Here is a 17,001-nt window from a genome sequence, read left to right on the forward strand (position 1 = left end):
ATGTTATGTTATGTTATGTTATGTTATGTTATGTTATTGTGATTTAGCTGCTCTTGTTTCTTATGTGAAGACTCAGGCATCAAGTATCTGGATTTGCACTGAGCAGGTGAACTGAAGTAAGAGAAAAAGGGGTGAACTTTGCTTCTTGTGTTAACAAAGCACCTAAACTTTTGGTCTTCTGAGCTGGCAGAAGCAAATTATGCTTCACTTTACAGATTTGTTTAAGTGTGTCTCACAGTATAAATAAACATGAGAAGATGCATGTATATTAACATAGCTCTTCCAAAGAAGAACTACATTCATTATTCTTCTAAAAGCTTTGATTTCAAAATATTTCATGGACTTTCAAAATATGAGATAATGTTAATTTTACACTACATTTGAATGAAAATTAATTGCTTAAATTATGACTTGTTATTATCATTACTCTTATTAAACTCATTTTAAGGGTTGTCTATCAAAGCAGTGAAAATTCTACGAAGTTTTTGAAAACGAAAACAACTCAAGTGCTACACCCAAAAATATTAATAGGACTGTAGACTTAAACTATTAAAATATTTAATGAAACAAGTGCTCATGTTTAATTTGAATATTGTCTTTAGGATATATTTACAGCCTCATTTGGATGTCTTTTCATATTGTATTATTAAATTAATGTTATAAATAGATAGGGCTTTACAAGTAAAATAGTAATAAATCCATGGCAACCTTTTGAACAAAGCTGAAGGTTTTTCATGAGTTATTTTTAAGAGTTAATGAAGCAAAATGACTCTGCGTAGAAGAAAAAAGCTCAGTGCAGTTATTGACTGGTCCATCAGCTGCAATAATAAAACAAGACCATTGAAGTGCAGTGAATAAACACTGCCCTACAGTGACACACCTCGAGCTTGGGACCTGACAGTGGAGCAGCTCTGGTTCTTTGCAACAAGCAAGAGAGACCAAACTGAAGGCAGTACCACCTCTTCTGCCAACAAGGTGGGAAAAATGAATTTCTTTTGTTCTCTGTCTCTAGGTAAATTATTTACAATATTGCTACTTCCTCAAATAAAACAGATGATTCTTTAGACTTGATGGTGGTAGTCACTCACACATTATGTTGTAGATAGAAAAATCAGCAGTTCAAGTACAGTAAATATTGCTCATTTCAATTTCGTAGTCTTTTTTTACTAGACTCTATGATTTATGGCACATGGATAGATTTATGGCCCATGGAAGAAGACAGAAATGGAAGTGGAAGAATAGAAGAAAAGAAAAGCAGCAAATTGTGCATGTATACGTATGCAGTTTACACATGTATGCATACACACACATACATATATAAAAATCTTTTTATAGCTACTGATTTAGCTTAACTTATCATCTGCCAATGAAAATCCTGTATTTCCAACTTTTAGCAATTTCATTGGTTGGACATTTTCAGACTTAGGGCTTTAGGTTAGCTAGTGCTATACAGTGAACAGAGACCATTTGTTAAATTAAAACTTGGCATCTGACACCCAAATTGTTAGAGTCCTAAAATTGTGGCTTAGGCTCCACTTGAACTGCTTCATCACAAACATACTAACATAACATTCAACAAAGAACTTTTTCAGGTAATATAAACACTATATACAAAACATAATTATTTCGTTGGCTACATACAGTGCTTTGCTTGTTTTCTCATGACACTTTTTGTTGTTACTGCCCAAGGCTTTCAAAAGAGTTAAATGGTAGTGTGTTTACTTGAGACTGACAGAAAAGTTCTTTCAGGGCTCAAAAAGCATTTTTCTGTTTCTAAAGAAGCTTTCGAAATATGATGGCCAAAATATTTGAAATATGTGTCCCTGTGGTGATGTCATTCTCAAGGGAAACATACTTCTGATATGAAGTATTCCCATTTGAAATCTTGGAGATATTACATCTGTATTCTTAACCTCAAGAGGTTATCAAATGATAATAGCTAATTGTAAAATGGGATGCCATTTAATGGAGTGCTGGCAARCATGTTGGCCAGTAGTTATAGGTCATTGCACAAATATTTATAGAGGAAGTGAAGGCTTCAGTTGGCCTTAACAACAGACATGCTAGACAAATATTCGGGAAGTGAATAATGTTGAGCATTAGGATTCAAGCTGAATTAGAGCCTTGCTGATTGTTAGTGTGGTGCTGGGGCACCCAGCCACTCACACACGCCAATGGAGCAGAAAGATGGAGTCAGGGTAGCAGAGGTCTCTGCAATGTCATTCTTGAGTTAGCAGTGACCCTTTAGCCTCTGAGCACCAAGTATACCACTAACTAGGGGAACCAGATGGAGCACCAGATGGAGTCATCTCCATCCTGATTTGCTGCCTATAAAAATACTAATTTACCTTTGAACAGTGATATGGGATCTAGCGTGATGTGGATGCCCAATGTGGAGAGTAGGCTGAATCCATTTGCTTTGAAAAAGCCAAAGCAGAGGGCATGGGCATGCACTTCGCTCTTTTGCAGAGCCTTCCTGGGCTGAGAAAAGGGAGTTCTGCAAAGAGGGCATGTCAACCTGCTTGGCCAGGGACCTTCTTGGTCCTGCCTCACTCCCCTTGCCCTGAAATGCAGTGGTTGCTGCCTAAGGAGGCAGCTGATAATAAAGCTCAAGTGAGAAGAACTTTACATGTTGATTTTCTGCAGTACTCATCCATGGTGACTGACCCACTCCTCTTCTCTGCAGTGGAGAGAACTTCCCCTTAGTACCTATTTCTTCTAGTATTACTGACAGAGACAGCATCAAATACTGTAACCCAAGTTGGCAACAAGTAGGGGCTTGACCATGAAGGATGGTCAAGCCCCTTGAGCAGGAAGGTTGGACTAGATGATCTGTAGAGGTCCCTTCCAACCTTAAATATTCTGAAATATTCTGAAATATTCTGATCCTTTGTGTTAATCCAAATTAACCAGAGGAGTGCAAGGTGGATTTACCAGCTGCAACAAAGCATTCATTTTCAGATTTAGCTTAACTCCATTTAGAGTAGAATTAAGTTATACTGAAATCCCGTCACTTTAATTCTGAATAGTAACATGGGCACAAGAATTTGATGGGCTGTAACTAATCCATTTAAAGCCAATGCAAATTACAATCCAGGATTGTTCTTCTGGAGGAAAAGCTATGCTGTGTCACAACATTAGGTCAGTAGTAGAATTAATTGCAGGGTGTTAGTTCCTGCCCTGCTATGCCCTTTGCCTTGCCTCTGCTGCTTCTGTGAGGGTGAAAAAATTGCAACTTTGGAACTGAGGCTGGCCTGAAATGCTGTTTTCCTGACAAAATGTTCATGCTTGCCAGTGGCACTGTCCTCAAGCAATGCAAAGCACCAAACAACGTATTACAGCTGTGCTTGGAGAATGCAACCCCATGCTGAGCATGACAGTGGAGGCTTTGAGCTTGGTTTGGAAGCTCCTTCTTTCATTCACYATGGGCAATGACTGTGACGGTAGGAGCAGGATCTCCATGACGGCACCAGAAATTAGATTCTTGTGATGAGTCACTTAGTAGAGATATCAAACCAGCTCCGTGCATTGCCCACAGCACGCTGCTGTCGGCACAGCTGACTGTGGTTTGAATGAAGAGGTTTCTCTGGAGGGCAGCAGGAATTCAGCACCACCCAAGTYGGCTCCATGGAGGAGCATTGACTACTCTTGGTCCTGCCAGATGTGCGGTTTGGAGCTGTGATCTTAAAGTGGCAGGGAATTTTAATCTGGGCACTGTTCAAAGGTTCACGCTGAACTCCTTTGGCTTTTGCCTACCCCTTCCTTAGTCTAGTCTTTTAAGGTCAAGGTGCAAGAGTGCCCTAGTAGATCAGGCCCATGTTGTGCAGCACAGAGCCTGGGCTGCACGTACTGCACAGCTGACCAGGGACTCTTGGAACTCACTTTACTTCCCCTGCCTGTTCTTCCTGGGCTCATGTGGGCAGAGAACAAGTCACCCCTTTAGCTCTCGTCTCTGTTCTCCATAGTTTGGCCAGTTCCTGACTTACTTGCAGCACCATGTGTGGCCTCTTTCTGGCTCAGTGAGATGCAACTGGCCTGGCCCCGATTGCTGTTTGTCACATGTGACAACAAAAGGTGCTGATACCTGGCTGTGCTGCCACCTCAGGACAGGGTCTATGAAATTCCCTACATCAGAAAGACTCTTGCTTGGCAGCTACTAACCTGGACCACTTACCACTCTGCTCCCTCCTCACCTTGTGTTCTGCTGCTCTGTGTCTGCTGTGGGACTTAAGTGTGGGGCCTTCCTTCCCACCTTTTCCTCCCATGCCTTCCCTGAAACTAGAAGCTGCTGAGCTGCAGAGCAAGGGAAAAGTTAGAGATCAATCTATTCTAGTGCAAAAGATTTTCCTGACCTGAAACCTGCCAGAAGCTCCAGATTGCTCTTCCATCATATCAACAGACTGCAAGGGCAAATCTACCTCTCCAGCCACAGCAGACACCTCCATGTCCTTTCATCCATGTCAGACAAGTGTCCTCAGGAATGTCTTCTGCGCTGCTGATGAGGGAGAGGAGTCACTGGGAAAGCAATTAGCTTCATTTTGGAACAATCAGTCATCAATCGTCATTGAACAGCTTCAATGTTGCAGAAACTGCTGCTAGACAGCACATTGATGGCTTAAAGAGACAACACTACACTCCTCAACCCACCTGGAAGAGGAGCCAGACAATACAGAATTCAAATGCAGAAAGGTGATGCCCTGGAGCATCGCAGCCAGAGATGTTTCCTAGCACTGCTCCTTAAATTCAGTGYATCTTTCATTATCTTTTCTTGAGCTTTCATTATCTCATATTGCAAGCAAGGAATAAAACAGCAGGAATCATGCTGGTGGTGAATTTTTAGAAAGTTTTCTCATATGCATCCAGAGGAACAGCCATTCAGGATGTAGGAAGATGTCTCTATTTGTCCTCACTTCTGAGAAACACACTTTTTTTYCACCTTGTTAAACTTTGATACTTACCAATAACATGCAAAGACTTATGCATGTGGATTACCCCAAGAACTTGAAATAAATCAATGTACAACCCTTTTTWAAACTCTAGATATGATAGACTCTAAAAACCAGAAAAGCACCAAATTGTCAAAATAGCTAAGATATATTTGAGACTGATGCAAGCTGAACAACATGTTAGAGCTCAAGCTTGGGCTTTCTATATATTATGTGCCCATGCACATAACTAGGAATAGCTAAATTTATGCCTCAGCATCAGATGCTGTAGGTCTCTACTACAGGAAGGCCTCAAGTGAGTCACTTTTGTAGTTCAACACAACTATGGACACAGAAACCTCCATGCAGGTAACCAAACCACTTTATTCAATGAAAGGTCAACACTCAAGGGAGTCTTCCAGGTCAAGGCTCTGCCTGTCTGATGGAAACAGAACACAAGATGTTTCCATGTAGCTTCCTCCGTGCAGGATTGTGAATTTATCTGCTTGATATACAAAAACAATACACAGAAGAAGAAACCACCTTGAAACCACCTTAGAATCACATTGGATTTTTGTATCTGGTAGGTAACAAGAATTGAAAAAAAAAAGTTTGTTTTGTAATCACATTCAGTAGCCTTCTGAAATGATTCAGATTTCCTTCCCAGAGGTTAAGAATCTTTCCTGTAGAACTCAACTGATGTTCTCACTATTATGTTCCAGATAATTTCTGTTTCACTCTGGAAATATTATTCCTTTAAAGTCATGTCCTATTTAAAAAAGATATTTCTCTTTTTTTTCCCTCTTTTTATTTTTTATACAGCAGGACAATCTGGAAGATATATGTTGAGGTCTTTTTTTTTTTCTTTTTCCTTTAATATATTGTTAAAACCATAAATAAAAGCCTGGAATTCCCTGACTTTTTGGAGAATAGCTGTAAGGCACAAGGAGTGTTTCCTGTGACTCAGAATTCTTAGATTCTTAAGTGGTCAATGAAGTTTTTTCAAAATGTTAATTAAATATTGAAGTTAAGTGAGTGTTATATAAATTTTAAAAGCCACTTTAATTACCTTAAAATTCTCTTTCTTGCCAGAAATGCTGGAATGGCACCACTTTAGTAATCCTACAATCACTTTGTCTTCCAGCCATCTTGGCATATGAACATCTAATTTTATAAAAGTTGTTTTAGAACTCAAACAAACTAAAACAAAATCTTCACAACTTTCAAATAAAACAGGAAGAAACAAGGAATAAACAGAAGTCCCTCTTTTTACCTTTAAGTCACTCATTTGGACACCTTTGTGTTCTCGAAAATACCCATCTGCTCCTCTCTAGTTTCAATTTTTGTGATARGCAAAAAGTAAGAGAATTTGATTTACCACCCTCTTCAGTTCAGATGTTACCGCCCCCTTCTCACTCTCACCTATTCAGAGAAGGAATGTCATGCACAGCATGCTATTATTTTTGTTCAAGTGAAAGGACATGTTATTTATAAAACATGCTCACTTTTCCACACCTAAAGGGCAAAACTGAGCCTTTTGACTTTCCACCTTTCCAGATGTGAAATTCCAGATCAGACACCAACCTAGAACAACCTTTTTTATAGGCCATCTCTTCACCTCTTTTCCATCCCTCTTCGCTGTCAATAAATTGTATGAAAAGCAGTTCTGGCTGTCTGAAAACTGTGTCTTGGAAAGAATGTAGCTAGTCTTGAGTGGCCTTTGACTTCTTCATGTTTCTTGAAGCAGAAGGATTTAACATGGCTAAGGAAAAAGAAGAAAACCAAACAAACAGGTTATCCTTTTCTTCTTAGTTTAGGACAGTCTTACAAAGGKCCAAGTCAAACCTGATCAACCCTCYTATTAATAATAGAAGGAGACTTCTAATTGTCTCAAAATATCTAATTTCAAWTTTAGAATAATTTTTTTCAGGTCTTTTTTTGATGTTGAATGTCTTACTGCTTTAGTCTGTCCAGGTTACGCTGTCTTGCAGTATAAACCACTCTACTATTTCAGCACCCCTGGTCATATGTAGACATTCTTCAGTAGCTATTTCATACTTAGATCAGCTTCACTGATGTTAGAAATATGGAGCTGTTCTACATTCTGATAACATGTTGGCATGTATAAAATGGGCAAAAGGCTCACTCAGTTTATGTCAGGTCTTTAGAAGATGTGGTAAGTTATATTCTTCTCCTGGCTTATTTTGGTTCTTCCTTACCGCTTCTATCTTCTTTTAAATCTGAAAAAGGATATGAATTAATATGATGCAAAACCTTGTGGGTCAGTCATTTATACCTTTGTCCACTTTTCTCCTCCTTGTGCTTCCTCTCTGGTGGTGCATGCCCATATTCTACATGGCAGGTATCATAGAATCATAGAATGCTTAAGGTTGGAAGGGACCTCAGTGGTCATCTAGTCCAACCCCTCTGCTCACGCAGGGTCACCCAGAGCACAGGGCACAGGGCTGCGTCCAAGCGGGTTTTAAAGATCTCCARRGAAGGAGACTCCACAACCTCCCTGGGCAGCCTGTGCCAGGGCTCTGTCACCCTCACAGTCAAGAAGTGTTTCCTTAAGATCCTGTGGAGCTACCAATGCTTCAGTTTGTGGCTGTTTCCTCTAGTCCTGTTGCTGTCCACCACTGAAAATAGGCCACCTCCTCCTCCTCACTGCCTCCCTTGAGGTGTTTATAGACGCTGATCAGGTCCCCCCTCAGCCTYCTCTTCTCCAGGCTGAACAGRCCCAGCTCTCTCAGCCTTTGCTCATAKGGCAGATGTTCCAGGCCTCTGATCATCCTGGTAGCCCTGCGCTGRACTCTCTCCAGCAGCTCCACATCCCTCTTGTACTGGGGAGCCCAGAACTGGACACAGTCTCCAGATGCGGTCTCCCCAGGGCTGTGTATAGGGGGAYGATCACCCACCTCGACCTGCTGGAGACGGTCTTYGTAATATGCCCCAGGATCCCGTCGGCCTTCTTGGCCACCAGGGCACACTGCTGCCTCATGGKCAACTTGTCATCCACCATGACACCCAGGTCCCTCTCTGCGGGGCTGCTCTTCAGCAGGTCCACCCCTAATCTGTACTGGTGTYYGGGGTTACTCGTCYCCAAGTGCAGGACCCTGCACTTGTCCTTGTTGAACTTCATGAGATTTCTCACCACCCAGTTGTCCAGTCTGTCCAGGTCCCTCTGGATGGCAGCACAGCCCTCAGGGCTATCAGCTACTCCTCCCWGTTTGGTATCRTCRGCAAACTTGCTGAGGGAGCACTCCAGCCCTTCATCCAGGTCGTTAATGAATAAGTTGAACAGGACCGGACCGAGRACYGACCCCTGGGGGACACCGCTAACTACAGGTCTCCAACCAGACTCCGCGCCACTGACTACCACTCTCTGCACCCTGCCATTGAGCCAATTCCTAATCCACCTCCCTATCCACTCATCTATCCCACACCTTCGAACCTTGCTCAGGAGACTGTTGTGAGGGACGGTGTCAAAAGCCTTGCTGAAGTCCAGATAGATGACATCCACCGCTCTGCACTCAGCTATCCAGCCAGTCACTCCATCATAGAAGGCGATCAGGTTAGTTAAACATGATTTCCCCTTGGTGAATAAGGGTATGTTAGAACAGTAACACAATGTGTTCTGTGAACTTCCAAACAAATGTTTCATTTGCATACAAACAAAAAATGCTACTCAAGAGCACCAACACCTTTTGTTGCCACTGCCTTTTACATCTTCACTCAAAAAGCATCTTGATCTGAGTYCCAGTGATTTCAGCTAAGAGCAAGTTGTTACTTTTGATCACTGTGGAGCAACCTGGTCTTACCTTATAGCTGACCTTTCTTTGTTCAGGAGGTTGGACTAGAGGGACCTGAGATCCCTTTCAAAATGATTTATCCTATGATCCTACAAACAGGGTAAGTCTGGTGAAATCAGTTGACCATGAGAAGACTTAGCGTTTCAGCCATGTTCTACCTGACTCCAAATGTTAACTTGATCCAAGTGTTCACCTTTATGGCAGAAAGCAATCCACTTTCATGATATACATCCCTACAAATCTTCCTAAGAGCAGTAGAAATTGATCAATTGGGTCTGTCTTCTACTGAAGAGGTTATAAGAGAAATTCTGCATTTGCCTGATGTATAGATCTGGTGACTGATTCTTTTCCTAAGAGCTGTGAACAGAAGTCTATGAGGGCAATGGGTGAACCAACTGTCAAAGAAAGCTGTAGCTCTAGTTTGCACAACATTATGGGTTCATACATCAGGCTGTTACTGTTAGCTTAGCAAGTGATGTATTATGAACCTTCACAAGCAATACCTCAAGCAGGTTGAGTGTTTTAGTTCCAGAACATCTCTCCATCTGATTTTCAGGTGTGGAGAGTTTCGGATCTTTTAGCAACTTGCCACCTGTAAAAGCAGACAACCTAATGAGCACCTAAAGAGCAACACTTTTTTTATTATTTTTTTTCTCCACATCTCTCTAACGTTAAGAAAAGCTGTAAAAGTATTTGAAGCAGGATTTTTTTTTTTTGCTGTTGTTCTGTTAACCCTTTTCTTGTGCCGTCACAAAGCCATTATTTGGGCACAACTGAGTCTTGACAATTTGTTTGCAGAAGAGAAACCGTGACAGGGAACTCGGCATTGTCACTGGAGCAGGGGCAAATCGGACATGGGCACTTCAAGCTCAAAGGATGTCTTGGAGGCTGATATTAAGAGCTGCCTGATTTAAATTGGGTTATTGAAACATCCCCATCCTGGAGTTCTGGACATGCTGGTGTGTAGAACTGGCAGTTCTTAGACTAGCAAGGTCTGAGGTTCGGGAGTAACAGATGGAGATGAGATACCTTTAAGGGGTGAGAAAAGTGACTCTGAAACCAATAGGTTTTTTACCTGTGTTTCAACAGTATACAAGTCTCTAGAGAAAAATTTATAAAGAAGAATAAGAAAAGATGGAGATAAACAGAAAGTAGAATAAAATGCAAAATGAGTGTTACAAAGGTAGACCAAATCAGACTTGAGAYGATATGCTCTCGTACAATGTACATGTTACATGCTCCAAAACTTCTATGAACAGTTTGGAGATGGACTTTATTTTGGCAATTACAATAATATTGCAACTAGGAAAAAATATTGACAAAATACAGGAAGTACAGGAAGTACATTTTACACTTGTTTTATAAAATGTTTTATTTAGAGACCCTGTAGAGTTGTAGAGAGAAATGCAGTGTTTGCTGTTGACAWCAAACTGGGAAGCCTCACCAGCTCAGAGAAGTAGGTCTGCAATAATAGCAGGAGGTTAAAATAATGCATTTCTTGTAGCAAAGCCATGCTTTTATGCAGAAAGTACAAGATTTTTCTGGTAGGTTAGGAGATTATTTGAAACRATAGAGGAGATGGAATATCAGGGTGTACTAGTCAGCTGCAGGGTAGCTGTGAGCCCACACCATGATCCACAGGAAAAAGCTTTGTTTGATCTTAGGAGCTGCCAGTGGACAGGAGGGATTGGTACTGTTGGCAAAACCTCTTGTGAAATCCCTGCAGGCATCCATCCCAGCTGGATCTGCTAGGGTGGCTGGAGGAGCCAGTGCTGCTGGTACGAGACCAGGTTTGGATCCTTCAGCCTACTTAGCTCAGCAGAATGATGAATGAAAAGGGATATAACTAATCTCTGTAAACACCTCTCAGGAACATCAGAGAGYGAAATGCACTGTTTGTGTTGGAAGACACTGTTTGTTCGAGAACWAGCAGAAATATGTTAGCCACACATAAATACTGGGTGGAAATTAGAAGAAATTTCCATGCTCTATTACCATGATATTTTGAAGCAGACACCAAAGTAGATAATAGAGGCAAATAGCTTGTCTAGTTTTATGTTTTGATAAATGTGTCTTCCAGGCTACACATGGTGTTACAGGTGTTAGATGCTCAGGCTGGAGATGAACACAGATCGATGATTTTACAAAAACAATTATATGTGCTGGATGCTGTTTATAGCAGCCTTTCTGATCAGTTATGTGCCATTCTGTCCCCTATTGCTCTAAATACTGCATAGCAAGGACATGGAGGTTATTTTACTAGATTTCAAGTCAGTGACCTAACACAGGCATGGCTGCTGACCATGCTGACCAACAACTGTTGGTATCTTCTTGTATTCTGTYGCTCCTTCTTTTCATTTCCAAATGTCTTAACTTCATTTTTTTTTTGTAAAAGACTGGAGAGAAATGAAAAATTCCACTGTAGCAAAGATGGAACTGTAAAACTACTTTCTATCCAGACTGAGAATGGGCTCAGTGTGTGCTCACCAACAACCTGTTCATTACACCTTCAGCTTCAACCAGACTATGGGAACTCAGTATAATTATTGAGGGAACACAGTTACTGAGATGGGGCACTGGGCAATCACAGAGAAGTGTTGACAGATGCTGTTTTTATCTAGCAACTGATCCAGTTTTACTACCCTTGCTCATGATAGCTTAAGTACTAGCTAGGTACAGCTTGAATATATTCTAGCTAAAACCAATGGCAAAAGTTTTCACTGTGCCTCATAGGAGATGGTCAAACAGTGAAAAAGTGTCAAAAGTCTTATTGCAGAAAAGTACAAGCTTATTCTGTCAGTCAATAGCAATATCTCATTCAATCACACCTAAGCTTAAGCAACTTTCCAAGGGTTTTTCTTTTTTTTTTTTTTGTTTATGTGTGGTTTTGTTTTGATCTCATTTTAAGTATCTTCTCTACAATTTTACACTTTAAACAAAGAAAAGGAAAAAAACAAAAAACATATTCAGGAGAGTGAAAAATGAGATCTAGGGATTAGAAAACAARGCTAATTCATTTACAAGATAAGGAAGATTTATAGAAATGCATGGAAAGCTCTCAGAAATTTCCACTGTCTGACCCATCAGTTAAAGATTTCACTCATACCTAGGGTCTGATTTCCTGAGATAGCAAAGTTATGTGATTTCCCAAGAGAAATTAACCAGCTCTAGGGAATGTACAAGGCTCTCAATATTTTTTAAATATCCATAGGGTCTTTTTTCCCCATTTCATTTAAGTGCTCACCTTGTCTTATTTTTACTTTGCATATCTAGTTCCAGCTGTGCTGTTGTGCCCTTTGCATCTGATTCTCTACRGCATCAGAGGGCACCACAATAAAATATCCATATAAAAAGACTGGCATCATGTAAGGTATAAATTTAATCCAGGTTCCACATCACAAAAAAAGCTTGAATAATTTTATGCTTCTGAGCTCATCTGGTCCAGCATTAGCTATCACTGTGTGCAGTCCAAGAGAACTCTGCTGAATTATTGTGCCCTGTTACTGATGTTAATCCAGGAGTCCATTTTAGCTATAAATTAGTCATCAGCAAAGAGTCGTTATGTTGAAATAATCCTACATGCATTCACCCTGTAACATCACTTGGAAATAAATCTGTTTGCTGAAAGTAAATCTCCACTTAAAAACATATATTATTATTTCACTTTTTATGTTCCTTTTAAAAGTACATGTTCTTTTCTCTACATTCAAACAAATCTTTAGTGAGACTGAAGCCAGCAAAATTTAAAGCAATGGATGTTTATAGCAAACATTAACAGTAGCTAGGCAGTAGACAATATTTGTAAGGATTGAATCAATGACAAAGTCACCAATTTCCCCTGCAGAAACCCAAAGTTAATACCTATATACCCCAGCTATATATTTTTATCACACACAATTTCAGTTTTCTTGTTAAAATAAGGTCTACTTAAGCCCTTGCATTTCTCCTTCTCCATTCCCCATGTCTCACAACTACAATAGTGAATGTAAGCTACAATAAAAAGGTCATTTTCTTCTTTCAGCAACAGTAACACAAGTGGCTGCATTTCCTGATTCTGGATTAAGTTCAAGATTTCAAATACAACTGGGCTCGTTTCTGATTAGAAAGTTTGATATTTATCACAGACTTTCCTGTCTTCCATATCCAGTGTGAGTGAGATTGTAAAAGGTAAACTGAAAGGAACCATTCTTTTATTCAGCAATTAACCCCATCTGAGTAAATAATACGGTGTTGTGCACTTGAGCCTTAGCTGTTATGCACCGAATTCAGAATTCAAAACGGCTTCAAAGCAGCGTTTGTGAAATGATGACAAGATGCTGCAGAAACAGCTTTTCATGAGGAATATAATGCAAGTATTGTATTACATAGTACAGTAACAAATAGAGTATAGTTGTAATGATATAGCAGATAAAGTGTCTGGAAGTATTTACCTGAGGGAAACTCAATCTTATTTTACTTCAGGGCCTGAGGCTTATAAACACAGTGTATGGTCTTGAAGCTTAAATTTTAGAGGAATCATTTTATCGGGGGGAGGAGGAGGCGATGTTTCTTATTACAGGCAAATAAAACCTCTGTGCCCAAATATRACTAGTAGGGCAGAAATAGCACAAATTCCTTCAGCTTGACTTTTTTCCTGTAACTGGCTCACATAGTGTATTAAAAAAAAAAGTAAAATAAAGCCATTAGTCATCCTGAAAAGGGAATGCCATGGATGAATAAAAGGATGCAGTGAGGAGTTGCACAGGGAGGACTGGTTTCAACCATATCGTAGAGAGAAGTGGATATACAGAAAAGGGGCACTGTGAGGAGGATGCCCCCCATAAGGTCCCACAGCACCTGGGCTGGGGACAAGCCATGGCTGGGGACATTAGGGAGGTACCAAGAGTTTTGGATGAGCTGGTGCAAGGAATATAGAGCAGCAGGACTCTGCTTCTTGGGCTACATCCCATCCTCATACATAAAGCAGGATAAGAGTATAGACTCACCCCTATTGCTGAATTCCTTCTATGCCCCCAGTGTGGTTTCTGACCTATTCTAAGGGTGTCCAAGCTGATTCCTGGAAACGGTTTAAGGACAAMGTTTAGCAGTGACTGCTCCTGAGATATGTTCTGCCTGCGGCCTCTACCGTCTKGAGGGAAGCATGTTGGCCCTGTAGATATGAGCTAAGCTGGGTACTTGGCCCGGAACCCAGAAGAGCCTTGCTAATCTGGTTTATTTAATAATAGAAGTGGAGCCCACGTGTTCTCTTTTCCATCTCTCTCTGGTGTAGCTGAACAGAGCCAGCCAGTCTGGAAAGGAAAAAACAGACCAAGGAAGTGCAATAGYCATTATACTTGCTCTGAGTCTGAAAAGAAGCAGAAATGCACAGCATACTTGGTTTATTTGGGTATTTTCAGCAGACCTGCATGACCGCATATATTTGGTGAGATTCTGATAGTGCCTGCTGGAAAACTCTGCTGGGATTTCTCTGGTGGCTTTCACAGACTGAGATGCAGACCCCGTAGTGCATGCATTTCTCAATATATGGTCACTTAGGCTGATGACCCCATCTGGGACCTGGTTGCTATCTTCTGTAGAAGAGGAAAGGACACCTACCCCCAACTCAGTGGGGCACATTGCTTACTTGGGCAGGACTTCACTGTAACTTACCAATATATTTTCTTTTAAGTGCTGTACAGAAATTAAATAAACAAAATACCTTATATTCTGAATGGACACTGTTTCCCCTATTTTCAGGTGTGACATGATAAAGAAGAACTGTTAGTGTKTTGTGAGCTGTTACCAACTATGATTTTTTTATTGGTTGAATTGAGAGGTATTGCTACTTATTTTAAGAAGTTGCAGCATCCTTCCCCAGTTAAGAATGAAAACTGTGGAAAAAAAGGTAGACCACTTTGCACAAAATGTACCGTTGGGACCTGAAACCTGGCACCTAGAGAGCGAGGTGAGTGGGATCCATAACTATTTTTCAAACACAGGCATTCAGTGCAATGACTGCTTAAATCAAGACAGCAAGAGAAATTAGTATTCCCATGGTACATCACTGAAGCACATTGAGGGACTCCTGACATTTGAATTTGACTGTACTGCTAAGCTGCTTGCTTACACTCCAGGTATCTTAAGACGGACAGAGAATATGCCAGATAGACAGAGATATAAAGAGATATTTAGGATTTTACATGAATGAAAAATACTGATGATAAATATATCCTCTTATTCAATCTTACTATTTATATGCTTACATAGACTAGTGTACCTCAATAGTTGTTTCAGACAACTGGTCAATAGCTATGATATCAACTACTCAGGGGCAAACATGTTTCATCCTGAATCATTTTCAGTTTTGAAAYGTGAGGATTTCTACAGCTTATATGGCTTATTTTTTATATCATATATTCTAGGTRTTCTTAATATCTGTGTAAATATCCAAATACATCTTTTAATCTGGTTAAATTCTTGGTATCTTTGTAATGAAGCAAAGTTAAATATAGTAAGTGTCTTAAAATTACTAAAAGTGCAGCAGTTATGGAATATGATGTCATTAATGGATTGAAGCAAATAATTCACAAAGAAAAACACACTGAAAGAACATGCACGAGGATATTCCATTACCTCGGACTTCTTGTGGATTCATTTTTTCCCATTAATTTGTTTAAATAGTGTGTTTTACTGTGTTAATTAAACTTGAATTCAAGTGTTGAATCAGATTCCTTATTTGTGTCATTCATCACATGAGGTTATTCCCTCCAGAAGCACTTAGACATGCAGCTTTGAACTTTGGTTTCCTAAAATGCTTTTTTTCTATTATAACATGATTACTAAACCATTTGCAATACACAGGCAAAAATGAGTGATTCAATCAAATAAAACCATTTAACCATCTGTGTAAGGATTATTAAGAGATTAGAAATAACTTTTGTACTATTTCTTAGGATTTTGAAATTAGCTTCGTTTTGAAAAGACAAAATCTGTCAAGTGAGAAAAAAATCTTGGTAACTGAAACCTTTTGCTTTTGACAAAATTAAAAGCTTTGGTTATGTTAACTTTYAAAAAAAATAGTTTAAAAATGAAAAATTCAATCAGAAAACATCAAAACAACCTCTTTTAGAATTTTCATCATAATTCTCTCTTTTTAATCCTATCAAAAGTTTCAAGAAAGCTGAAACAGTTTCATGAAAGCATTAATTTGAGCATGGCTTCATTTCCCATGGGAATTGAGTCCGTCCAAATTTCCGTAATAACCCTAACCTGAACAAGTGTTCACAGAGAAATATATTTTATTCTGTGCTCTTTTCTGATTTAAAGGATTTCAGGTAGGAGGTAAGTCATGGTACTCACTTTGTCATAGTCTTTTCTTCTGAACCTGATATTCCACACATAATTTGCAGATTTAATGAGTTATAAAGCAACCAGTCTATGAACACAGCAGAAGTATTTCATACCTTGGTTTGCCCAGACAGTACAAGGCAATTGTTCTTGTGCTGATTTAACACCATAGTCAACTCTAATCTGGAGGAATTAAAGTATTTTCTTGTTTTCTCATAACTTGTTCTCTCAAAACAGCAATACTTTTTGTGTTTACTAGAAAAAGTGTCATATAGTGACTGCAAGTAAATGTCCCAAAACTAAAGAGACTTTACAACTTCCATGCAGTGCAGAGACGGCAATGTCTATGAGCCATCAGACAGTAACGGCATTAGTTCATTTCTGGACAGAAAGCAGTTTCAAGGAAGAACTTGAAGGTGAATTCTCTGCTTCTTATTATCAGTCCCTGAGTCATGCAGTCACTAGTATCTGGATCTGCTTTGCAATTCCAGTAGATTTTGCAGAGAAGGACTCAAGGCCTCTCATGCTGCTCAAGACCAGATGTGAAAATCACAGGTGTTCTTAGAAAATACATGCACTTAAGACAGAAATATCAAAACAGATTTCTCTATGGGCATGAAATAATTTCAGCCAGATTTCAAAGGTGTTTTGGTTGTGCTGTTATGTACTTATGCTGTTGTCCAATATTTTATTTCCCTTTCATCTCTTATCCAGCAGCTGTTGTAGACTTTGAGAAGGTGAAAATGCAGAAATCCCTGGAGAACACAAGTAATGTCGGCAACAGAAAGCCTTGTCGATGAAGGCACAGAGAGGTCTCAAAGCTGAAAGACAATGGCAGATAAATTCAAAGCAGAAATTATGAGAAAAGAGTTAGCAAAGAGGWTCTCAAAGATGTCCATTCAGAGTAGTGGCAAGTTTAAGTATACTTTCAGAGAGAT

Source organism: Nothoprocta perdicaria, unplaced genomic scaffold (genome assembly GCF_003342845.1).
Source record: "Nothoprocta perdicaria isolate Ctin4 unplaced genomic scaffold, notPer1 scaffold_64, whole genome shotgun sequence".
Classification (NCBI taxonomy): Eukaryota; Metazoa; Chordata; class Aves; order Tinamiformes; family Tinamidae; genus Nothoprocta; species Nothoprocta perdicaria.